The 23,928-nt window shown below is 67.1% G+C and overlaps 15 non-coding genes across 15 annotated transcripts; all 15 read right to left on the bottom strand.

Annotated features, from left to right (window-relative positions):
• Positions 1-1,215: 1,215 nt before the first annotated feature.
• On the bottom strand, positions 1,216-1,334 carry LOC135277552 (5S ribosomal RNA). The gene has a single exon (XR_010345169.1). It is a non-coding gene; the product is annotated as a 5S ribosomal RNA (ribosomal RNA).
• A 1,513-nt stretch (positions 1,335-2,847) lies between these two features.
• On the bottom strand, positions 2,848-2,967 carry LOC135277544 (5S ribosomal RNA). Its single transcript, XR_010345161.1, has one exon. It is a non-coding gene; the product is annotated as a 5S ribosomal RNA (ribosomal RNA).
• A 1,469-nt stretch (positions 2,968-4,436) lies between these two features.
• LOC135277541 (5S ribosomal RNA) lies at positions 4,437-4,555 on the bottom strand. The gene has a single exon (XR_010345158.1). It is a non-coding gene; the product is annotated as a 5S ribosomal RNA (ribosomal RNA).
• Positions 4,556-6,068: 1,513 nt separating this feature from the next.
• On the bottom strand, positions 6,069-6,188 carry LOC135277543 (5S ribosomal RNA). Its single transcript, XR_010345160.1, has one exon. It is a non-coding gene; the product is annotated as a 5S ribosomal RNA (ribosomal RNA).
• Positions 6,189-7,657: 1,469 nt separating this feature from the next.
• LOC135277530 (5S ribosomal RNA) lies at positions 7,658-7,776 on the bottom strand. The gene has a single exon (XR_010345147.1). It is a non-coding gene; the product is annotated as a 5S ribosomal RNA (ribosomal RNA).
• A 1,513-nt stretch (positions 7,777-9,289) lies between these two features.
• On the bottom strand, positions 9,290-9,409 carry LOC135277542 (5S ribosomal RNA). Its single transcript, XR_010345159.1, has one exon. It is a non-coding gene; the product is annotated as a 5S ribosomal RNA (ribosomal RNA).
• Positions 9,410-10,878: 1,469 nt separating this feature from the next.
• On the bottom strand, positions 10,879-10,997 carry LOC135277524 (5S ribosomal RNA). Its single transcript, XR_010345141.1, has one exon. It is a non-coding gene; the product is annotated as a 5S ribosomal RNA (ribosomal RNA).
• Positions 10,998-12,484: 1,487 nt separating this feature from the next.
• Positions 12,485-12,604, bottom strand: LOC135277540 (5S ribosomal RNA). Its single transcript, XR_010345157.1, has one exon. It is a non-coding gene; the product is annotated as a 5S ribosomal RNA (ribosomal RNA).
• A 1,473-nt stretch (positions 12,605-14,077) lies between these two features.
• LOC135277523 (5S ribosomal RNA) lies at positions 14,078-14,196 on the bottom strand. The gene has a single exon (XR_010345140.1). It is a non-coding gene; the product is annotated as a 5S ribosomal RNA (ribosomal RNA).
• A 1,504-nt stretch (positions 14,197-15,700) lies between these two features.
• On the bottom strand, positions 15,701-15,820 carry LOC135277539 (5S ribosomal RNA). The gene has a single exon (XR_010345156.1). It is a non-coding gene; the product is annotated as a 5S ribosomal RNA (ribosomal RNA).
• Positions 15,821-17,293: 1,473 nt separating this feature from the next.
• On the bottom strand, positions 17,294-17,412 carry LOC135277620 (5S ribosomal RNA). The gene has a single exon (XR_010345231.1). It is a non-coding gene; the product is annotated as a 5S ribosomal RNA (ribosomal RNA).
• A 1,501-nt stretch (positions 17,413-18,913) lies between these two features.
• On the bottom strand, positions 18,914-19,033 carry LOC135277538 (5S ribosomal RNA). The gene has a single exon (XR_010345155.1). It is a non-coding gene; the product is annotated as a 5S ribosomal RNA (ribosomal RNA).
• Positions 19,034-20,502: 1,469 nt separating this feature from the next.
• LOC135277519 (5S ribosomal RNA) lies at positions 20,503-20,621 on the bottom strand. The gene has a single exon (XR_010345136.1). It is a non-coding gene; the product is annotated as a 5S ribosomal RNA (ribosomal RNA).
• A 1,499-nt stretch (positions 20,622-22,120) lies between these two features.
• LOC135277537 (5S ribosomal RNA) lies at positions 22,121-22,240 on the bottom strand. The gene has a single exon (XR_010345154.1). It is a non-coding gene; the product is annotated as a 5S ribosomal RNA (ribosomal RNA).
• Positions 22,241-23,713: 1,473 nt separating this feature from the next.
• Positions 23,714-23,832, bottom strand: LOC135277702 (5S ribosomal RNA). The gene has a single exon (XR_010345304.1). It is a non-coding gene; the product is annotated as a 5S ribosomal RNA (ribosomal RNA).
• Positions 23,833-23,928: the final 96 nt, after the last annotated feature.

The raw sequence follows: 23,928 nt of genomic DNA, 5'->3' as shown, positions 1-23,928 counted from the left end.
ACAGAGGTGTTGAGGGACACCCAGACGGCCCCGCTCCCCACCCACCTCCACCACCGCCACCACCACCAACACAACCACCACGAGCAACCCCACCCCTCCCACACACAAACACACACGCGCCCACTCGCACGAGCACCCACACAGGCACAGACACATACACACAGACAGCTCGAAGGAGAGCAAGCGAGCGAGGGATGGAACGGTAGAAACGGAGTCCCGCAGAGCGACAGCAACACAGAGAGAGACAGAAGGGACAAGGAGGATGGAGACACAGACAGACAGACAGACAGACACAGACATGGGACAGAAAGAGTGCAAGGTGGAGGTGGAAGACAGGAAAGAGAGAAGGTGAGGGAGTCAGAGAGCCGGAGCGCTGGAGCCTTGGAGAGGGAGCACTCTGCCGTGGTAGAGCCGGCTCCCTGGAGCAGGCCGGGTACGGTGCAGGGAGCTTCAGCTGGCCCCGAACAGAGTGGCAGGGCCGCCGGTGCGGGAGGACCGATGGAGCCCTGAGATGAGTTTCTCCGTGGCTGGCTTGGTTGCTTTGGGGGTGCCTTTCGTAGGGTCCTTCCTTTGATGGCTTCTCCCTGTCCTCTCGGTGCGGTGGGCCCCTCCAGATGTGTAGAGCGCACCCGTCCGTCTAGCGGGAGGCGTGGCGCCCAGCGTGCCCACGGGGCCCGCGGCCTGTATCTCTCTGGTGTGCTCGGGCCTGGAGTTTACACGAAGTGGGTGGCCACGGGAATGCAAGCGCACAGGGACGAGATTCCTGGCGGCTGGCCAAAGCGACGTCCTTCTCGCGGAAGAAGAAACCCAGGCGTTCTGGAGCGGAGGTCTCGGCTGGCGTCTGTGGAACCCACTGGCCCGTGCCCGCCCCTTCGCCGGGCTTGGACGCTTGGGGCGGCGGCGCATGAGTGAATTGAACTGCCTGGGCGTCCCGGCAGACAGAAAGCACCCGACAGGGCAGGGAAGCGGCGCCTGCCTGCGGATTCCGAAGTGGGGGTCGGGTCCCGTCCCTCCCGGCCCCGGCGAAAGAGGCGGTATGCTGCTGCCTGTGGGTGCTGCGATGGCGGATCCACCCACTCCCCCCTGACCCCCGCGGAGGTCCCAGGCTGCAGCGGGGTCGCGGACGGGCGGAAAAGGGGGAGCAGAGTCGGGGGCTGCTGGGGAAGCACAGCGACAAAAGACGGACAAAAGAAGGCAGGGAGCGGAAGAGCCAAAAGCCTACAGCACCCGGTATTCCCAGGCGGTCTCCCATCCAAGTACTAACCAGGCCCGACCCTGCTTAGCTTCCGAGATCAGACGAGATCGGGCGCGTTCAGGGTGGTATGGCCGTAGACGCTGGCGTCGGCCTTTGGCCGCCCCAAAAGGCGGCCCACAGCCACGCCCGCCCGACTCCAAGCGTCACCGCCACCCCGGGCCCCACGAGCCGCCAGCCGCGAGCCCGCCAGCACGCCCTAGCACCCCCGGCCGCCGCGCTGCGCCTTCCGTCGGCCTCTCAGAGCCTCTCGTCGTCGCTGGCGGGGACGACAAGGTATGCTCCGAGCGGTCAGGGTCCTGGGACTTCCTCCGGCCCTCCGCCGCCGCCGCCGCCGCCGCCGCCGCCGCCGCCGCCGAGGGATAGTTTTGGATCCGTGGCCGCCCCTCCGGCAAGGCCCCCTCTTGCCCCTTCCACTCAGAGCCGCCACGGCTGCCCAGGAACGAAGAGCCGGCCCAGCCCCGCGGGTTCTTCTTCTCACGACGCACCCACCACCGTCCCTTGGCCCGCTCGGGGGCCGGGGGGCGGAGCCCTTGCTGTGTCCCGCGCTGGCGCTAGAGCCGGCAGCCTGATCCCGGGAAGAGAGGGGCTGACGCACTCACAGAAGGAGAGCAGAGGAGAGACGGAAAGAAACGGAGGGAGACAGACAGACAGAGAGAGAGGGACAGAGGGACAGAGAGACAGAGAGAGACAGAGAGACAGAGAGACAGAGAGAGCGACAGAACGAGCGCCAGCTAGAGGGGGAGAACAGAAAGGGTCGGGGGTGAGGCAGCTGGAGAGCCACAGCGATAGAGCCTTGGCGAGCCAGCGCTCTGCTCTAATAGACAGGGCCTCCTGGAGCAGGCCGGGGTGGGGTGGCGGCTGCTTGGGCTGTGTCAGGACGGGATGGCAGGGCCGCCCACGCGGGAGGACTGACGGCGCGCCATGACGCGTGTTTTCTCTTGGCTTGGTTGCGTGCGTTTGCTAGGGTCCTTCCTTTGTTGGCTCCTCCCTGTCCACTTGCTGCGGTGGGCCGCGCGATCTGTAGGGAGACGGGGCCCGAGGCCTGCGTCTCTCTCGTGCCCTCAAGACTGGCGTTTCGGCGAAGTTGGCGGCGATGGGAATGCGGGCGCACAGAAACGGCTTTCCTGGTGGCCCGTGAAGGCAATGTCCTTCTCCCGGGGACAGCAGCCCATGGGGTCTGGAGCAGAGGCCTTGGCTTGCGTCTGTGGAACCCGCTGGCCCTGCCCACCCCTGCCCGCCCCTTCCCCGGGCTTCCGCCTTGGAGGTTTGCGGCGGCGCCGCATGAGTGAATTGCGTGAACTGGGCGTCCCGGGAGCGGGAAGACACCCTGGAAGGCAGGGACCCCGGGCCTGCGCCTCGAGGGTCGTGTCCCGGCCCTCGGTGCCCAGGCTGGAGCCGAGCTCCTGGCGGGCGGCGGCCAGGCCAAAGAGGTGGTATGCTGCTGCCTGGCCGGTGCTGCAGCGGCAGAGCCCCACGAGGAGGTGCTGGGCTGCGGCGGGGTCGCAGGCGGGAGGGAAAAGGGGAGAGGGTCAGGGGGCTCTTGAGAAGCACGGCGACCAGAAATGGAAAGAGGCCGGGAGCGAAAAGCCAAAAGCCTACGGCACCCGGTATTCCCAGGCGGTCTCCCACCCAAGTACTAACCAGGCCCGACCCTGCTTTGCTTCCGAGATCTGACGAGAATCGGGCGCGTTCAGGGTGGTATGGCCGTAGACACCAGCAGCGGCCTTTGGCTGCCCCAAGAGGCCGGCCCAGCCACGCCCGCCCGATGCCCGGCACCACTGCCACCCCGTGGCCGCGGGGCTCGGGTCGGGGACCCCCGAGACGCTCGCCCGCTGCCGGGCTCAGCTGCTCTCCGGGTCTACGCCCCAGCTCCGCCCGCCGCCGGGCTACGCCTTCCTTGGGCCTCACACAGTGCCTCCCGATTTCGCTTGTCTTCGTCTTCACGACGGCCGGGCTCCTTATCCCAACAGAGGTGTTGAGGGACACCCAGACGGCCCCGCTCCCCACCCACCTCCACCACCGCCACCACCACCAACACAACCACCAGGAGCAACCCCACCCCTCCCACACACAAACACACACGAGCCCACTCGCACGAGCACCCACACAGGCACAGACACATACACACAGACAGCTCGAAGGAGAGCAAGCGAGCGAGGGATGGAACGGTAGAAACGGAGTCCCGCAGAGCGACAGCAACACAGAGAGAGACAGAAGGGACAAGGAGGATGGAGACACAGACAGACAGACAGACAGACACAGACATGGGACAGAAAGAGTGCAAGGTGGAGGTGGAAGACAGGAAAGAGAGAAGGTGAGGGAGTCAGAGAGCCGGAGCGCTGGAGCCTTGGAGAGGGAGCACTCTGCCGTGGTAGAGCCGGCTCCCTGGAGCAGGCCGGGTACGGTGCAGGGAGCTTCAGCTGGCCCCGAACAGAGTGGCAGGGCCGCCGGTGCGGGAGGACCGATGGAGCCCTGAGATGAGTTTCTCCGTGGCTGGCTTGGTTGCTTTGGGGGTGCCTTTCGTAGGGTCCTTCCTTTGATGGCTTCTCCCTGTCCTCTCGGTGCGGTGGGCCCCTCCAGATGTGTAGAGCGCACCCGTCCGTCTAGCGGGAGGCGTGGCGCCCAGCGTGCCCACGGGGCCCGCGGCCTGTATCTCTCTGGTGTGCTCGGGCCTGGAGTTTACACGAAGTGGGTGGCCACGGGAATGCAAGCGCACAGGGACGAGATTCCTGGCGGCTGGCCAAAGCGACGTCCTTCTCGCGGAAGAAGAAACCCAGGCGTTCTGGAGCGGAGGTCTCGGCTGGCGTCTGTGGAACCCACTGGCCCGTGCCCGCCCCTTCGCCGGGCTTGGACGCTTGGGGCGGCGGCGCATGAGTGAATTGAACTGCCTGGGCGTCCCGGCAGACAGAAAGCACCCGACAGGGCAGGGAAGCGGCGCCTGCCTGCGGATTCCGAAGTGGGGGTCGGGTCCCGTCCCTCCCGGCCCCGGCGAAAGAGGCGGTATGCTGCTGCCTGTGGGTGCTGCGATGGCGGATCCACCCACTCCCCCCTGACCCCCGCGGAGGTCCCAGGCTGCAGCGGGGTCGCGGACGGGCGGAAAAGGGGGAGCAGAGTCGGGGGCTGCTGGGGAAGCACAGCGACAAAAGACGGACAAAAGAAGGCAGGGAGCGGAAGAGCCAAAAGCCTACAGCACCCGGTATTCCCAGGCGGTCTCCCATCCAAGTACTAACCAGGCCCGACCCTGCTTAGCTTCCGAGATCAGACGAGATCGGGCGCGTTCAGGGTGGTATGGCCGTAGACGCTGGCGTCGGCCTTTGGCCGCCCCAAAAGGCGGCCCACAGCCACGCCCGCCCGACTCCAAGCGTCACCGCCACCCCGGGCCCCACGAGCCGCCAGCCGCGAGCCCGCCAGCACGCCCTAGCACCCCCGGCCGCCGCGCTGCGCCTTCCGTCGGCCTCTCAGAGCCTCTCGTCGTCGCTGGCGGGGACGACAAGGTATGCTCCGAGCGGTCAGGGTCCTGGGACTTCCTCCGGCCCTCCGCCGCCGCCGCCGCCGCCGCCGCCGCCGCCGCCGCCGAGGGATAGTTTTGGATCCGTGGCCGCCCCTCCGGCAAGGCCCCCTCTTGCCCCTTCCACTCAGAGCCGCCACGGCTGCCCAGGAACGAAGAGCCGGCCCAGCCCCGCGGGTTCTTCTTCTCACGACGCACCCACCACCGTCCCTTGGCCCGCTCGGGGGCCGGGGGGCGGAGCCCTTGCTGTGTCCCGCGCTGGCGCTAGAGCCGGCAGCCTGATCCCGGGAAGAGAGGGGCTGACGCACTCACAGAAGGAGAGCAGAGGAGAGACGGAAAGAAACGGAGGGAGACAGACAGACAGAGAGAGAGGGACAGAGGGACAGAGAGACAGAGAGAGACAGAGAGACAGAGAGACAGAGAGAGCGACAGAACGAGCGCCAGCTAGAGGGGGAGAACAGAAAGGGTCGGGGGTGAGGCAGCTGGAGAGCCACAGCGATAGAGCCTTGGCGAGCCAGCGCTCTGCTCTAATAGACAGGGCCTCCTGGAGCAGGCCGGGGTGGGGTGGCGGCTGCTTGGGCTGTGTCAGGACGGGATGGCAGGGCCGCCCACGCGGGAGGACTGACGGCGCGCCATGACGCGTGTTTTCTCTTGGCTTGGTTGCGTGCGTTTGCTAGGGTCCTTCCTTTGTTGGCTCCTCCCTGTCCACTTGCTGCGGTGGGCCGCGCGATCTGTAGGGAGACGGGGCCCGAGGCCTGCGTCTCTCTCGTGCCCTCAAGACTGGCGTTTCGGCGAAGTTGGCGGCGATGGGAATGCGGGCGCACAGAAACGGCTTTCCTGGTGGCCCGTGAAGGCAATGTCCTTCTCCCGGGGACAGCAGCCCATGGGGTCTGGAGCAGAGGCCTTGGCTTGCGTCTGTGGAACCCGCTGGCCCTGCCCACCCCTGCCCGCCCCTTCCCCGGGCTTCCGCCTTGGAGGTTTGCGGCGGCGCCGCATGAGTGAATTGCGTGAACTGGGCGTCCCGGGAGCGGGAAGACACCCTGGAAGGCAGGGACCCCGGGCCTGCGCCTCGAGGGTCGTGTCCCGGCCCTCGGTGCCCAGGCTGGAGCCGAGCTCCTGGCGGGCGGCGGCCAGGCCAAAGAGGTGGTATGCTGCTGCCTGGCCGGTGCTGCAGCGGCAGAGCCCCACGAGGAGGTGCTGGGCTGCGGCGGGGTCGCAGGCGGGAGGGAAAAGGGGAGAGGGTCAGGGGGCTCTTGAGAAGCACGGCGACCAGAAATGGAAAGAGGCCGGGAGCGAAAAGCCAAAAGCCTACGGCACCCGGTATTCCCAGGCGGTCTCCCACCCAAGTACTAACCAGGCCCGACCCTGCTTTGCTTCCGAGATCTGACGAGAATCGGGCGCGTTCAGGGTGGTATGGCCGTAGACACCAGCAGCGGCCTTTGGCTGCCCCAAGAGGCCGGCCCAGCCACGCCCGCCCGATGCCCGGCACCACTGCCACCCCGTGGCCGCGGGGCTCGGGTCGGGGACCCCCGAGACGCTCGCCCGCTGCCGGGCTCAGCTGCTCTCCGGGTCTACGCCCCAGCTCCGCCCGCCGCCGGGCTACGCCTTCCTTGGGCCTCACACAGTGCCTCCCGATTTCGCTTGTCTTCGTCTTCACGACGGCCGGGCTCCTTATCCCAACAGAGGTGTTGAGGGACACCCAGACGGCCCCGCTCCCCACCCACCTCCACCACCGCCACCACCACCAACACAACCACCAGGAGCAACCCCACCCCTCCCACACACAAACACACACGAGCCCACTCGCACGAGCACCCACACAGGCACAGACACATACACACAGACAGCTCGAAGGAGAGCAAGCGAGCGAGGGATGGAACGGTAGAAACGGAGTCCCGCAGAGCGACAGCAACACAGAGAGAGACAGAAGGGACAAGGAGGATGGAGACACAGACAGACAGACAGACAGACACAGACATGGGACAGAAAGAGTGCAAGGTGGAGGTGGAAGACAGGAAAGAGAGAAGGTGAGGGAGTCAGAGAGCCGGAGCGCTGGAGCCTTGGAGAGGGAGCACTCTGCCGTGGTAGAGCCGGCTCCCTGGAGCAGGCCGGGTACGGTGCAGGGAGCTTCAGCTGGCCCCGAACAGAGTGGCAGGGCCGCCGGTGCGGGAGGACCGATGGAGCCCTGAGATGAGTTTCTCCGTGGCTGGCTTGGTTGCTTTGGGGGTGCCTTTCGTAGGGTCCTTCCTTTGATGGCTTCTCCCTGTCCTCTCGGTGCGGTGGGCCCCTCCAGATGTGTAGAGCGCACCCGTCCGTCTAGCGGGAGGCGTGGCGCCCAGCGTGCCCACGGGGCCCGCGGCCTGTATCTCTCTGGTGTGCTCGGGCCTGGAGTTTACACGAAGTGGGTGGCCACGGGAATGCAAGCGCACAGGGACGAGATTCCTGGCGGCTGGCCAAAGCGACGTCCTTCTCGCGGAAGAAGAAACCCAGGCGTTCTGGAGCGGAGGTCTCGGCTGGCGTCTGTGGAACCCACTGGCCCGTGCCCGCCCCTTCGCCGGGCTTGGACGCTTGGGGCGGCGGCGCATGAGTGAATTGAACTGCCTGGGCGTCCCGGCAGACAGAAAGCACCCGACAGGGCAGGGAAGCGGCGCCTGCCTGCGGATTCCGAAGTGGGGGTCGGGTCCCGTCCCTCCCGGCCCCGGCGAAAGAGGCGGTATGCTGCTGCCTGTGGGTGCTGCGATGGCGGATCCACCCACTCCCCCCTGACCCCCGCGGAGGTCCCAGGCTGCAGCGGGGTCGCGGACGGGCGGAAAAGGGGGAGCAGAGTCGGGGGCTGCTGGGGAAGCACAGCGACAAAAGACGGACAAAAGAAGGCAGGGAGCGGAAGAGCCAAAAGCCTACAGCACCCGGTATTCCCAGGCGGTCTCCCATCCAAGTACTAACCAGGCCCGACCCTGCTTAGCTTCCGAGATCAGACGAGATCGGGCGCGTTCAGGGTGGTATGGCCGTAGACGCTGGCGTCGGCCTTTGGCCGCCCCAAAAGGCGGCCCACAGCCACGCCCGCCCGACTCCAAGCGTCACCGCCACCCCGGGCCCCACGAGCCGCCAGCCGCGAGCCCGCCAGCACGCCCTAGCACCCCCGGCCGCCGCGCTGCGCCTTCCGTCGGCCTCTCAGAGCCTCTCGTCGTCGCTGGCGGGGACGACAAGGTATGCTCCGAGCGGTCAGGGTCCTGGGACTTCCTCCGGCCCTCCGCCGCCGCCGCCGCCGCCGCCGCCGCCGCCGCCGCCGAGGGATAGTTTTGGATCCGTGGCCGCCCCTCCGGCAAGGCCCCCTCTTGCCCCTTCCACTCAGAGCCGCCACGGCTGCCCAGGAACGAAGAGCCGGCCCAGCCCCGCGGGTTCTTCTTCTCACGACGCACCCACCACCGTCCCTTGGCCCGCTCGGGGGCCGGGGGGCGGAGCCCTTGCTGTGTCCCGCGCTGGCGCTAGAGCCGGCAGCCTGATCCCGGGAAGAGAGGGGCTGACGCACTCACAGAAGGAGAGCAGAGGAGAGACAGAAAGAAACGGAGGGAGACAGACAGACAGAGAGAGAGGGACAGAGGGACAGAGAGACAGAGAGAGACAGAGAGACAGAGAGACAGAGAGAGCGACAGAACGAGCGCCAGCTAGAGGGGGAGAACAGAAAGGGTGGGGGGTGAGGCAGCTGGAGAGCCACAGCGATAGAGCCTTGGCGAGCCAGCGCTCTGCTCTAATAGACAGGGCCTCCTGGAGCAGGCCGGGGTGGGGTGGCGGCTGCTTGGGCTGTGTCAGGACGGGATGGCAGGGCCGCCCACGCGGGAGGACTGACGGCGCGCCATGACGCGTGTTTTCTCTTGGCTTGGTTGCGTGCGTTTGCTAGGGTCCTTCCTTTGTTGGCTCCTCCCTGTCCACTTGCTGCGGTGGGCCGCGCGATCTGTAGGGAGACGGGGCCCGAGGCCTGCGTCTCTCTCGTGCCCTCAAGACTGGCGTTTCGGCGAAGTTGGCGGCGATGGGAATGCGGGCGCACAGAAACGGCTTTCCTGGTGGCCCGTGAAGGCAATGTCCTTCTCCCGGGGACAGCAGCCCATGGGGTCTGGAGCAGAGGCCTTGGCTTGCGTCTGTGGAACCCGCTGGCCCTGCCCACCCCTGCCCGCCCCTTCCCCGGGCTTCCGCCTTGGAGGTTTGCGGCGGCGCCGCATGAGTGAATTGCGTGAACTGGGCGTCCCGGGAGCGGGAAGACACCCTGGAAGGCAGGGACCCCGGGCCTGCGCCTCGAGGGTCGTGTCCCGGCCCTCGGTGCCCAGGCTGGAGCCGAGCTCCTGGCGGGCGGCGGCCAGGCCAAAGAGGTGGTATGCTGCTGCCTGGCCGGTGCTGCAGCGGCAGAGCCCCACGAGGAGGTGCTGGGCTGCGGCGGGGTCGCAGGCGGGAGGGAAAAGGGGAGAGGGTCAGGGGGCTCTTGAGAAGCACGGCGACCAGAAATGGAAAGAGGCCGGGAGCGAAAAGCCAAAAGCCTACGGCACCCGGTATTCCCAGGCGGTCTCCCACCCAAGTACTAACCAGGCCCGACCCTGCTTTGCTTCCGAGATCTGACGAGAATCGGGCGCGTTCAGGGTGGTATGGCCGTAGACACCAGCAGCGGCCTTTGGCTGCCCCAAGAGGCCGGCCCAGCCACGCCCGCCCGATGCCCGGCACCACTGCCACCCCGTGGCCGCGGGGCTCGGGTCGGGGACCCCCGAGACGCTCGCCCGCTGCCGGGCTCAGCTGCTCTCCGGGTCTACGCCCCAGCTCCGCCCGCCGCCGGGCTACGCCTTCCTTGGGCCTCACACAGTGCCTCCCGATTTCGCTTGTCTTCGTCTTCACGACGGCCGGGCTCCTTATCCCAACAGAGGTGTTGAGGGACACCCAGACGGCCCCGCTCCCCACCCACCTCCACCACCGCCACCACCACCAACACAACCACCAGGAGCAACCCCACCCCTCCCACACACAAACACACACGAGCCCACTCGCACGAGCACCCACACAGGCACAGACACATACACACAGACAGCTCGAAGGAGAGCAAGCGAGCGAGGGATGGAACGGTAGAAACGGAGTCCCGCAGAGCGACAGCAACACAGAGAGAGACAGAAGGGACAAGGAGGATGGAGACACAGACAGACAGACAGACAGACACAGACATGGGACAGAAAGAGTGCAAGGTGGAGGTGGAAGACAGGAAAGAGAGAAGGTGAGGGAGTCAGAGAGCCGGAGCGCTGGAGCCTTGGAGAGGGAGCACTCTGCCGTGGTAGAGCCGGCTCCCTGGAGCAGGCCGGGTACGGTGCAGGGAGCTTCGGCTGGCCCCGAACAGAGTGGCAGGGCCGCCGGTGCGGGAGGACCGATGGAGCCCTGAGATGAGTTTCTCCGTGGCTGGCTTGGTTGCTTTGGGGGTGCCTTTCGTAGGGTCCTTCCTTTGATGGCTTCTCCCTGTCCTCTCGGTGCGGTGGGCCCCTCCAGATGTGTAGAGCGCACCCGTCCGTCTAGCGGGAGGCGTGGTGCCCAGCGTGCCCACGGGGCCCGCGGCCTGGATCTCTCTGGTGTGCTCGGGCCTGGAGTTTACACGAAGTGGGTGGCCACGGGAATGCAAGCGCACAGGGACGAGATTCCTGGCGGCTGGCCAAAGCGACGTCCTTCTCGCGGAAGAAGAAACCCAGGCGTTCTGGAGCGGAGGTCTCGGCTGGCGTCTGTGGAACCCACTGGCCCGTGCCTGCCCCTTCGCCGGGCTTGGACGCTTGGGGCGGCGGCGCATGAGTGAATTGAACTGCCTGGGCGTCCCGGCAGACAGAAAGCACCCGACAGGGCAGGGAAGCGGCGCCTGCCTGCGGATTCCGAAGTGGGGGTCGGGTCCCGTCCCTCCCGGCCCCGGCGAAAGAGGCGGTATGCTGCTGCCTGTGGGTGCTGCGATGGCGGATCCACCCACTCCCCCCTGACCCCCGCGGAGGTCCCAGGCTGTGGCGGGGTCGCGGACGGGCGGAAAAGGGGGAGCAGAGTCGGGGGCCGCTGGGGAAGCACAGCGACAAAAGACGGACAAAAGAAGGCAGGGAGCGGAAGAGCCAAAAGCCTACAGCACCCGGTATTCCCAGGCGGTCTCCTATCCAAGTACTAACCAGGCCCGACCCTGCTTAGCTTCCGAGATCAGACGAGATCGGGCGCGTTCAGGGTGGTATGGCCGTAGACGCTGGCGTCGGCCTTTGGCCGCCCCAAAAGGCGGCCCACAGCCACGCCCGCCCGACTCCAAGCGTCACCGCCACCCCGGGCCCCACGAGCCGCCAGCCGCGAGCCCGCCAGCCCGCCCTAGCACCCCCGGCCGCCGCGCTGCGCCTTCCGTCGGCCTCTCAGAGCCTCTCGTCGTCGCTGGCGGGGACGACAAGGTATGCTCCGAGCGGTCAGGGTCCTGGGACTTCCTCCGGCCCTCCGCTGCCGCCGCCGCCGCCAAGGGATAGTTTTGGATCCGTGGCCGCCCCTCCGGCAAGGCCCCCTCTTGCCCCTTCCACTCAGAGCCGCCACGGCTGCCCAGGAACGAAGAGCCGGCCCAGCCCCACGGGTTCTTTTTCTCACGACGCACCCACCACCGTCACTTGGCCCGCTCGGGGGCCGGGGGGCGGAGCCCTTGCTGTGTCCCGCGCTGGCGCTAGAGCCGGCAGCCTGATCCCGGGAAGAGAGGGGCTGACGCACTCACAGAAGGAGAGCAGAGGAGAGACAGAAAGAAACGGAGGGAGACAGACAGACAGAGAGAGAGGGACAGAGGGACAGAGAGACAGAGAGAGACAGAGAGACAGAGAGAGCGACAGAACGAGCGCCAGCTAGAGGGGGAGAACAGAAAGGGTGGGGGGTGAGGCAGCTGGAGAGCCACAGCGATAGAGCCTTGGCGAGCCAGCGCTCTGCTCTAATAGACAGGGCCTCCTGGAGCAGGCCGGGGTGGGGTGGCGGCTGCTTGGGCTGTGTCAGGACGGGATGGCAGGGCCGCCCACGCGGGAGGACCGACGGCGCGCCATGACGCGTGTTTTCTCTTGGCTTGGTTGCGTGCGTTTGCTAGGGTCCTTCCTTTGTTGGCTCCTCCCTGTCCACTTGCTGCGGTGGGCCGCGCGATCTGTAGGGAGACGGGGCCCGAGGCCTGCGTCTCTCTCGTGCCCTCAAGACTGGCGTTTCGGCGAAGTTGGCGGCGATGGGAATGCGGGCGCACAGAAACGGCTTTCCTGGTGGCCCGTGAAGGCAATGTCCTTCTCCCGGGGACAGCAGCCCATGGGGTCTGGAGCAGAGGCCTTGGCTTGCGTCTGTGGAACCCGCTGGCCCTGCCCACCCCTGCCCGCCCCTTCCCCGGGCTTCCGCCTTGGAGGTTTGCGGCGGCGCCGCATGAGTGAATTGCGTGAACTGGGCGTCCCGGGAGCGGGAAGACACCCTGGAAGGCAGGGACCCCGGGCCTGCGCCTCGAGGGTCGTGTCCCGGCCCTCGGTGCCCAGGCTGGAGCCGAGCTCCTGGCGGGCGGCGGCCAGGCCAAAGAGGTGGTATGCTGCTGCCTGGCCGGTGCTGCAGCGGCAGAGCCCCACGAGGAGGTGCTGGGCTGCGGCGGGGTCGCAGGCGGGAGGGAAAAGGGGAGAGGGTCAGGGGGCTCTTGAGAAGCACGGCGACCAGAAATGGAAAGAGGCCGGGAGCGAAAAGCCAAAAGCCTACGGCACCCGGTATTCCCAGGCGGTCTCCCACCCAAGTACTAACCAGGCCCGACCCTGCTTTGCTTCCGAGATCTGACGAGAATCGGGCGCGTTCAGGGTGGTATGGCCGTAGACACCAGCAGCGGCCTTTGGCTGCCCCAAGAGGCCGGCCCAGCCACGCCCGCCCGATGCCCGGCACCACTGCCACCCCGTGGCCGCGGGGCTCGGGTCGGGGACCCCCGAGACGCTCGCCCGCTGCCGGGCTCAGCTGCTCTCCGGGTCTACGCCCCAGCTCCGCCCGCCGCCGGGCTACGCCTTCCTTGGGCCTCACACAGTGCCTCCCGATTTCGCTTGTCTTCGTCTTCACGACGGCCGGGCTCCTTATCCCAACAGAGGTGTTGAGGGACACCCAGACGGCCCCGCTCCCCACCCACCTCCACCACCGCCACCACCACCAACACAACCACCACGAGCAACCCCACCCCTCCCACACACAAACACACACGCGCCCACTCGCACGAGCACCCACACAGGCACAGACACATACACACAGACAGCTCGAAGGAGAGCAAGCGAGCGAGGGATGGAACGGTAGAAACGGAGTCCCGCAGAGCGACAGCAACACAGAGAGAGACAGAAAGGACAAGGAGGATGGAGACACAGACAGACAGACAGACAGACAGACACAGACATGGGACAGAAAGAGTGCAAGGTGGAGGTGGAAGACAGGAAAGAGAGAAGGTGAGGGAGTCAGAGAGCCGGAGCGCTGGAGCCTTGGAGAGGGAGCACTCTGCCGTGGTAGAGCCGGCTCCCTGGAGCAGGCCGGGTACGGTGCAGGGAGCTTCGGCTGGCCCCGAACAGAGTGGCAGGGCCGCCGGTGCGGGAGGACCGATGGAGCCCTGAGATGAGTTTCTCCGTGGCTGGCTTGGTTGCTTTGGGGGTGCCTTTCGTAGGGTCCTTCCTTTGATGGCTTCTCCCTGTCCTCTCGGTGCGGTGGGCCCCTCCAGATGTGTAGAGCGCACCCGTCCGTCTAGCGGGAGGCGTGGTGCCCAGCGTGCCCACGGGGCCCGCGGCCTGGATCTCTCTGGTGTGCTCGGGCCTGGAGTTTACACGAAGTGGGTGGCCACGGGAATGCAAGCGCACAGGGACGAGATTCCTGGCGGCTGGCCAAAGCGACGTCCTTCTCGCGGAAGAAGAAACCCAGGTGTTCTGGAGCGGAGGTCTCGGCTGGCGTCTGTGGAACCCACTGGCCCGTGCCTGCCCCTTCGCCGGGCTTGGACGCTTGGGGCGGCGGCGCATGAGTGAATTGAACTGCCTGGGCGTCCCGGCAGACAGAAAGCACCCGACAGGGCAGGGAAGCGGCGCCTGCCTGCGGATTCCGAAGTGGGGGTCGGGTCCCGTCCCTCCCGGCCCCGGCGAAAGAGGCGGTATGCTGCTGCCTGTGGGTGCTGCGATGGCGGATCCACCCACTCCCCCCTGACCCCCGCGGAGGTCCCAGGCTGCGGCGGGGTCGCGGACGGGCGGAAAAGGGGGAGCAGAGTCGGGGGCCGCTGGGGAAGCACAGCGACAAAAGACGGACAAAAGAAGGCAGGGAGCGGAAGAGCCAAAAGCCTACAGCACCCGGTATTCCCAGGCGGTCTCCTATCCAAGTACTAACCAGGCCCGACCCTGCTTAGCTTCCGAGATCAGACGAGATCGGGCGCGTTCAGGGTGGTATGGCCGTAGACGCTGGCGTCGGCCTTTGGCCGCCCCAAAAGGCGGCCCACAGCCACGCCCGCCCGACTCCAAGCGTCACCGCCACCCCGGGCCCCACGAGCCGCCAGCCGCGAGCCCGCCAGCACGCCCTAGCACCCCCGGCCGCCGCGCTGCGCCTTCCGTCGGCCTCTCAGAGCCTCTCGTCGTCGCTGGCGGGGACGACAAGGTATGCTCCGAGCGGTCAGGGTCCTGGGACTTCCTCCGGCCCTCCGCCGCCGCCGCCGCCGCCGCCGCCGCCGAGGGATAGTTTTGGATCCGTCGCCGCCCCTCCGGCAAGGCCCCCTCTTGCCCCTTCCACTCAGAGCCGCCACGGCTGCCCAGGAACGAAGAGCCGGCCCAGCCCCGCGGGTTCTTTTTCTCACGACGCACCCACCACCGTCCCTTGGCCCGCTCGGGGGCCGGGGGGCGGAGCCCTTGCTGTGTCCCGCGCTGGCGCTAGAGCCGGCAGCCTGATCCCGGGAAGAGAGGGGCTGACGCACTCACAGAAGGAGAGCAGAGGAGAGACAGAAAGAAACGGAGGGAGACAGACAGACAGAGAGAGAGGGACAGAGGGACAGAGAGACAGAGAGAGACAGAGAGACAGAGAGACAGAGAGAGCGACAGAACGAGCGCCAGCTAGAGGGGGAGAACAGAAAGGGTGGGGGGTGAGGCAGCTGGAGAGCCACAGCGATAGAGCCTTGGCGAGCCAGCGCTCTGCTCTAATAGACAGGGCCTCCTGGAGCAGGCCGGGGTGGGGTGGCGGCTGCTTGGGCTGTGTCAGGACGGGATGGCAGGGCCGCCCACGCGGGAGGACTGACGGCGCGCCATGACGCGTGTTTTCTCTTGGCTTGGTTGCGTGCGTTTGCTAGGGTCCTTCCTTTGTTGGCTCCTCCCTGTCCACTTGCTGCGGTGGGCCGCGCGATCTGTAGGGAGACGGGGCCCGAGGCCTGCGTCTCTCTCGTGCCCTCAAGACTGGCGTTTCGGCGAAGTTGGCGGCGATGGGAATGCGGGCGCACAGAAACGGCTTTCCTGGTGGCCCGTGAAGGCAATGTCCTTCTCCCGGGGACAGCAGCCCATGGGGTCTGGAGCAGAGGCCTTGGCTTGCGTCTGTGGAACCCGCTGGCCCTGCCCACCCCTGCCCGCCCCTTCCCCGGGCTTCCGCCTTGGAGGTTTGCGGCGGCGCCGCATGAGTGAATTGCGTGAACTGGGCGTCCCGGGAGCGGGAAGACACCCTGGAAGGCAGGGACCCCGGGCCTGCGCCTCGAGGGTCGTGTCCCGGCCCTCGGTGCCCAGGCTGGAGCCGAGCTCCTGGCGGGCGGCGGCCAGGCCAAAGAGGTGGTATGCTGCTGCCTGGCCGGTGCTGCAGCGGCAGAGCCCCACGAGGAGGTGCTGGGCTGCGGCGGGGTCGCAGGCGGGAGGGAAAAGGGGAGAGGGTCAGGGGGCTCTTGAGAAGCACGGCGACCAGAAATGGAAAGAGGCCGGGAGCGAAAAGCCAAAAGCCTACGGCACCCGGTATTCCCAGGCGGTCTCCCACCCAAGTACTAACCAGGCCCGACCCTGCTTTGCTTCCGAGATCTGACGAGAATCGGGCGCGTTCAGGGTGGTATGGCCGTAGACACCAGCAGCGGCCTTTGGCTGCCCCAAGAGGCCGGCCCAGCCACGCCCGCCCGATGCCCGGCACCACTGCCACCCCGTGGCCGCGGGGCTCGGGTCGGGGACCCCCGAGACGCTCGCCCGCTGCCGGGCTCAGCTGCTCTCCGGGTCTACGCCCCAGCTCCGCCCGCCGCCGGGCTACGCCTTCCTTGGGCCTCACACAGTGCCTCCCGATTTCGCTTGTCTTCGTCTTCACGACGGCCGGGCTCCTTATCCCAACAGAGGTGTTGAGGGACACCCAGACGGCCCCGCTCCCCACCCACCTCCACCACCGCCACCACCACCAACACAACCACCACGAGCAACCCCACCCCTCCCACACACAAACACACACGCGCCCACTCGCACGAGCACCCACACAGGCACAGACACATACACACAGACAGCTCGAAGGAGAGCAAGCGAGCGAGGGATGGAACGGTAGAAACGGAGTCCCGCAGAGCGACAGCAACACAGAGAGAGACAGAAGGGACAAGGAGGATGGAGACACAGACAGACAGACAGACAGACAGACACAGACATGGGACAGAAAGAGTGCAAGGTGGAGGTGGAAGACAGGAAAGAGAGAAGGTGAGGGAGTCAGAGAGCCGGAGCGCTGGAGCCTTGGAGAGGGAGCACTCTGCCGTGGTAGAGCCGGCTCCCTGGAGCAGGCCGGGTACGGTGCAGGGAGCTTCGGCTGGCCCCGAACAGAGTGGCAGGGCCGCCGGTGCGGGAGGACCGATGGAGCCCTGAGATGAGTTTCTCCGTGGCTGGCTTGGTTGCTTTGGGGGTGCCTTTCATAGGATCCTTCCTTTGATGGCTTCTCCCTGTCCTCTCGGTGCAGTGGGCCCCTCCAGATGTGTAGAGCGCACCCGTCCGTCTAGCGGGAGGCGTGGTGCCCAGCGTGCCCACGGGGCCCTCGGCCTGGATCTCTCTGGTGTGCTCGGGCCTGGAGTTTACACGAAGTGGGTGGCCACGGGAATGCAAGCGCACAGGGACGAGATTCCTGGCGGCTGGCCAAAGCGACGTCCTTCTCGCGGAAGAAGAAACCCAGGCGTTCTGGAGCGGAGGTCTCGGCTGGCGTCTGTGGAACCCACTGGCCCGTGCCCGCCCCTTCGCCGGGCTTGGACGCTTGGGGCGGCGGCGCATGAGTGAATTGAACTGCCTGGGCGTCCCGGCAGACAGAAAGCACCCGACAGGGCAGGGAAGCGGCGCCTGCCTGCGGATTCCGAAGTGGGGGTCGGGTCCCGTCCCTCCCGGCCCCGGCGAAAGAGGCGGTATGCTGCTGCCTGTGGGTGCTGCGATGGCGGATCCACCCACTCCCCCCTGAGCCCCGCGGAGGTCCCAGGCTGCGGCGGGGTCGCGGACGGGTGGAAAAGGGGGAGCAGAGTCGGGGGCCGCTGGGGAAGCACAGCGACAAAAGACGGACAAAAGAAGGCAGGGAGCGGAAGAGCCAAAAGCCTACAGCACCCGGTATTCCCAGGCGGTCTCCCATCCAAGTACTAACCAGGCCCGACCCTGCTTAGCTTCCGAGATCAGATGAGATCGGGCGCGTTCAGGGTGGTATGGCCGTAGACGCTGGCGTCGGCCTTTGGCCGCCCCAAAAGGCGGCCCACAGCCACGCCCGCCCGACTCCAAGCGTCACCGCCACCCCGGGCCCCACGAGCCGCCAGCCGCGAGCCCGCCAGCCCGCCCTAGCACCCCCGGCCGCCGCGCTGCGCCTTCCGTCGGCCTCTCAGAGCCTCTCGTCGTCGCTGGCGGGGACGACAAGGTATGCTCCGAGCGGTCAGGGTCCTGGGACTTCCTCCGGCCCTCCGCCGCCGCCGCCGCCGCCGCCGCCGAGGGATAGTTTTGGATCCGTGGCCGCCCCTCCGGCAAGGCCCCCTCTTGCCCCTTCCACTCAGAGCCGCCACGGCTGCCCAGGAACGAAGAGCCGGCCCAGCCCCGCGGGTTCTTCTTCTCACGACGCACCCACCACCGTCCCTTGGCCCGCTCGGGGGCCGGGGGGCGGAGCCCTTGCTGTGTCCCGCGCTGGCGCTAGAGCCGGCAGCCTGATCCCGGGAAGAGAGGGGCTGACGCACTCACAGAAGGAGAGCAGAGGAGAGACAGAAAGAAACGGAGGGAGACAGACAGACAGAGAGAGAGGGACAGAGGGACAGAGAGACAGAGAGAGACAGAGAGACAGAGAGACAGAGAGAGCGACAGAACGAGCGCCAGCTAGAGGGGGAGAACAGAAAGGGTGGGGGGTGAGGCAGCTGGAGAGCCACAGCGATAGAGCCTTGGCGAGCCAGCGCTCTGCTCTAATAGACAGGGCCTCCTGGAGCAGGCCGGGGTGGGGTGGCGGCTGCTTGGGCTGTGTCAGGACGGGATGGCAGGGCCGCCCACGCGGGAGGACCGACGGCGCGCCATGACGCGTGTTTTCTCTTGGCTTGGTTGCGTGCGTTTGCTAGGGTCCTTCCTTTGTTGGCTCCTCCCTGTCCACTTGCTGCGGTGGGCCGCGCGATCTGTAGGGAGACGGGGCCCGAGGCCTGCGTCTCTCTCGTGCCCTCAAGACTGGCGTTTCGGCGAAGTTGGCGGCGATGGGAATGCGGGCGCACAGAAACGGCTTTCCTGGTGGCCCGTGAAGGCAATGTCCTTCTCCCGGGGACAGCAGCCCATGGGGTCTGGAGCAGAGGCCTTGGCTTGCGTCTGTGGAACCCGCTGGCCCTGCCCACCCCTGCCCGCCCCTTCCCCGGGCTTCCGCCTTGGAGGTTTGCGGCGGCGCCGCATGAGTGAATTGCGTGAACTGGGCGTCCCGGGAGCGGGAAGACACCCTGGAAGGCAGGGACCCCGGGCCTGCGCCTCGAGGGTCGTGTCCCGGCCCTCGGTGCCCAGGCTGGAGCCGAGCTCCTGGCGGGCGGCGGCCAGGCCAAAGAGGTGGTATGCTGCTGCCTGGCCGGTGCTGCAGCGGCAGAGCCCCACGAGGAGGTGCTGGGCTGCGGCGGGGTCGCAGGCGGGAGGGAAAAGGGGAGAGGGTCAGGGGGCTCTTGAGAAGCACGGCGACCAGAAATGGAAAGAGGCCGGGAGCGAAAAGCCAAAAGCCTACGGCACCCGGTATTCCCAGGCGGTCTCCCACCCAAGTACTAACCAGGCCCGACCCTGCTTTGCTTCCGAGATCTGACGAGAATCGGGCGCGTTCAGGGTGGTATGGCCGTAGACACCAGCAGCGGCCTTTGGCTGCCCCAAGAGGCCGGCCCAGCCACGCCCGCCCGATGCCCGGCACCACTGCCACCCCGTGGCCGCGGGGCTCGGGTCGGGGACCCCCGAGACGCTCGCCCGCTGCCGGGCTCAGCTGCTCTCCGGGTCTACGCCCCAGCTCCGCCCGCCGCCGGGCTACGCCTTCCTTGGGCCTCACACAGTGCCTCCCGATTTCGCTTGTCTTCGTCTTCACGACGGCCGGGCTCCTTATCCCAACAGAGGTGTTGAGGGACACCCAGACGGCCCCGCTCCCCACCCACCTCCACCACCGCCACCACCACCAACACAACCACCAGGAGCAACCCCACCCCTCCCACACACAAACACACACGAGCCCACTCGCACGAGCACCCACACAGGCACAGACACATACACACAGACAGCTCGAAGGAGAGCAAGCGAGCGAGGGATGGAACGGTAGAAACGGAGTCCCGCAGAGCGACAGCAACACAGAGAGAGACAGAAGGGACAAGGAGGATGGAGACACAGACAGACAGACAGACAGACACAGACATGGGACAGAAAGAGTGCAAGGTGGAGGTGGAAGACAGGAAAGAGAGAAGGTGAGGGAGTCAGAGAGCCGGAGCGCTGGAGCCTTGGAGAGGGAGCACTCTGCCGTGGTAGAGCCGGCTCCCTGGAGCAGGCCGGGTACGGTGCAGGGAGCTTCGGCTGGCCCCGAACAGAGTGGCAGGGCCGCCGGTGCGGGAGGACCGATGGAGCCCTGAGATGAGTTTCTCCGTGGCTGGCTTGGTTGCTTTGGGGGTGCCTTTCGTAGGGTCCTTCCTTTGATGGCTTCTCCCTGTCCTCTCGGTGCGGTGGGCCCCTCCAGATGTGTAGAGCGCACCCGTCCGTCTAGCGGGAGGCGTGGTGCCCAGCGTGCCCACGGGGCCCGCGGCCTGGATCTCTCTGGTGTGCTCGGGCCTGGAGTTTACACGAAGTGGGTGGCCACGGGAATGCAAGCGCACAGGGACGAGATTCCTGGCGGCTGGCCAAAGCGACGTCCTTCTCGCGGAAGAAGAAACCCAGGCGTTCTGGAGCGGAGGTCTCGGCTGGCGTCTGTGGAACCCACTGGCCCGTGCCCGCCCCTTCGCCGGGCTTGGACGCTTGGGGCGGCGGCGCATGAGTGAATTGAACTGCCTGGGCGTCCCAGCAGACAGAAAGCACCCGACAGGGCAGGGAAGCGGCGCCTGCCTGCGGATTCCGAAGTGGGGGTCGGGTCCCGTCCCTCCCGGCCCCGGCGAAAGAGGCGGTATGCTGCTGCCTGTGGGTGCTGCGATGGCGGATCCACCCACTCCCCCCTGACCCCCGCGGAGGTCCCAGGCTGCGGCGGGGTCGCGGACGGGCGGAAAAGGGGGAGCAGAGTCGGGGGCCGCTGGGGAAGCACAGCGACAAAAGACGGACAAAAGAAGGCAGGGAGCGGAAGAGCCAAAAGCCTACAGCACCCGGTATTCCCAGGCGGTCTCCCATCCAAGTACTAACCAGGCCCGACCCTGCTTAGCTTCCGAGATCAGACGAGATCGGGCGCGTTCAGGGTGGTATGGCCGTAGACGCTGGCGTCGGCCTTTGGCCGCCCCAAAAGGCGGCCCACAGCCACGCCCGCCCGACTCCAAGCGTCACCGCCACCCCGGGCCCCACGAGCCGCCAGCCGCGAGCCCGCCAGCCCGCCCTAGCACCCCCGGCCGCCGCGCTGCGCCTTCCGTCGGCCTCTCAGAGCCTCTCGTCGTCGCTGGCGGGGACGACAAGGTATGCTCCGAGCGGTCAGGGTCCTGGGACTTCCTCCGGCCCTCCGCCGCCGCCGCCGCCGCCGCCGCCGCCGCCGAGGGATAGTTTTGGATCCGTCGCCGCCCCTCCGGCAAGGCCCCCTCTTGCCCCTTCCACTCAGAGCCGCCACGGCTGCCCAGGAACGAAGAGCCGGCCCAGCCCCGCGGGTTCTTTTTCTCACGACGCACCCACCACCGTCACTTGGCCCGCTCGGGGGCCGGGGGGCGGAGCCCTTGCTGTGTCCCGCGCTGGCGCTAGAGCCGGCAGCCTGATCCCGGGAAGAGAGGGGCTGACGCACTCACAGAAGGAGAGCAGAGGAGAGACAGAAAGAAACGGAGGGAGACAGACAGACAGAGAGAGAGGGACAGAGGGACAGAGAGACAGAGAGAGACAGAGAGACAGAGAGAGCGACAGAACGAGCGCCAGCTAGAGGGGGAGAACAGAAAGGGTGGGGGGTGAGGCAGCTGGAGAGCCACAGCGATAGAGCCTTGGCGAGCCAGCGCTCTGCTCTAATAGACAGGGCCTCCTGGAGCAGGCCGGGGTGGGGTGGCGGCTGCTTGGGCTGTGTCAGGACGGGATGGCAGGGCCGCCCACGCGGGAGGACCGACGGCGCGCCATGACGCGTGTTTTCTCTTGGCTTGGTTGCGTGCGTTTGCTAGGGTCCTTCCTTTGTTGGCTCCTCCCTGTCCACTTGCTGCGGTGGGCCGCGCGATCTGTAGGGAGACGGGGCCCGAGGCCTGCGTCTCTCTCGTGCCCTCAAGACTGGCGTTTCGGCGAAGTTGGCGGCGATGGGAATGCGGGCGCACAGAAACGGCTTTCCTGGTGGCCCGTGAAGGCAATGTCCTTCTCCCGGGGACAGCAGCCCATGGGGTCTGGAGCAGAGGCCTTGGCTTGCGTCTGTGGAACCCGCTGGCCCTGCCCACCCCTGCCCGCCCCTTCCCCGGGCTTCCGCCTTGGAGGTTTGCGGCGGCGCCGCATGAGTGAATTGCGTGAACTGGGCGTCCCGGGAGCGGGAAGACACCCTGGAAGGCAGGGACCCCGGGCCTGCGCCTCGAGGGTCGTGTCCCGGCCCTCGGTGCCCAGGCTGGAGCCGAGCTCCTGGCGGGCGGCGGCCAGGCCAAAGAGGTGGTATGCTGCTGCCTGGCCGGTGCTGCAGCGGCAGAGCCCCACGAGGAGGTGCTGGGCTGCGGCGGGGTCGCAGGCGGGAGGGAAAAGGGGAGAGGGTCAGGGGGCTCTTGAGAAGCACGGCGACCAGAAATGGAAAGAGGCCGGGAGCGAAAAGCCAAAAGCCTACGGCACCCGGTATTCCCAGGCGGTCTCCCACCCAAGTACTAACCAGGCCCGACCCTGCTTTGCTTCCGAGATCTGACGAGAATCGGGCGCGTTCAGGGTGGTATGGCCGTAGACACCAGCAGCGGCCTTTGGCTGCCCCAAGAGGCCGGCCCAGCCACGCCCGCCCGATGCCCGGCACCACTGCCACCCCGTGGCCGCGGGGCTCGGGTCGGGGACCCCCGAGACGCTCGCCCGCTGCCGGGCTCAGCTGCTCTCCGGGTCTACGCCCCAGCTCCGCCCGCCGCCGGGCTACGCCTTCCTTGGGCCTCACACAGTGCCTCCCGATTTCGCTTGTCTTCGTCTTCACGACGGCCGGGCTCCTTATCCCAACAGAGGTGTTGAGGGACACCCAGACGGCCCCGCTCCCCACCCACCTCCACCACCGCCACCACCACCAACACAACCACCACGAGCAACCCCACCCCTCCCACACACAAACACACACGCGCCCACTCGCACGAGCACCCACACAGGCACAGACACATACACACAGACAGCTCGAAGGAGAGCAAGCGAGCGAGGGATGGAACGGTAGAAACGGAGTCCCGCAGAGCGACAGCAACACAGAGAGAGACAGAAAGGACAAGGAGGATGGAGACACAGACAGACAGACAGACAGACAGACACAGACATGGGACAGAAAGAGTGCAAGGTGGAGGTGGAAGACAGGAAAGAGAGAAGGTGAGGGAGTCAGAGAGCCGGAGCGCTGGAGCCTTGGAGAGGGAGCACTCTGCCGTGGTAGAGCCGGCTCCCTGGAGCAGGCCGGGTACGGTGCAGGGAGCTTCGGCTGGCCCCGAACAGAGTGGCAGGGCCGCCGGTGCGGGAGGACCGATGGAGCCCTGAGATGAGTTTCTCCGTGGCTGGCTTGGTTGCTTTGGGGGTGCCTTTCGTAGGGTCCTTCCTTTGATGGCTTCTCCCTGTCCTCTCGGTGCGGTGGGCCCCTCCAGATGTGTAGAGCGCACCCGTCCGTCTAGCGGGAGGCGTGGTGCCCAGCGTGCCCACGGGGCCCGCGGCCTGGATCTCTCTGGTGTGCTCGGGCCTGGAGTTTACACGAAGTGGGTGGCCACGGGAATGCAAGCGCACAGGGACGAGATTCCTGGCGGCTGGCCAAAGCGACGTCCTTCTCGCGGAAGAAGAAACCCAGGCGTTCTGGAGCGGAGGTCTCGGCTGGCGTCTGTGGAACCCACTGGCCCGTGCCCGCCCCTTCGCCGGGCTTGGACGCTTGGGGCGGCGGCGCATGAGTGAATTGAACTGCCTGGGCGTCCCGGCAGACAGAAAGCACCCGACAGGGCAGGGAAGCGGCGCCTGCCTGCGGATTCCGAAGTGGGGGTCGGTTCCCGTCCCTCCCGGCCCCGGCGAAAGAGGCGGTATGCTGCTGCCTGTGGGTGCTGCGATGGCGGATCCACCCACTCCCCCCTGACCCCCGCGGAGGTCCCAGGCTGCGGCGGGGTCGCGGACGGGCGGAAAAGGGGGAGCAGAGTCGGGGGCCGCTGGGGAAGCACAGCGACAAAAGACGGACAAAAGAAGGCAGGGAGCGGAAGAGCCAAAAGCCTACAGCACCCGGTATTCCCAGGCGGTCTCCCATCCAAGTACTAACCAGGCCCGACCCTGCTTAGCTTCCGAGATCAGACGAGATCGGGCGCGTTCAGGGTGGTATGGCCGTAGACGCTGGCGTCGGCCTTTGGCCGCCCCAAAAGGCGGCCCACAGCCACGCCCGCCCGACTCCAAGCGTCACCGCCACCCCGGGCCCCACGAGCCGCCAG

This window comes from Aotus nancymaae, unplaced genomic scaffold, assembly GCF_030222135.1.
Source record: "Aotus nancymaae isolate 86718 unplaced genomic scaffold, 86718_ANA_hifiasm-v0.15.2.pri h1tg000032l_0, whole genome shotgun sequence".
Lineage (NCBI taxonomy): Eukaryota > Metazoa > Chordata > Mammalia > Primates > Aotidae > Aotus > Aotus nancymaae.
This window is presented reverse-complemented; position numbering and strand designations above follow the sequence as displayed.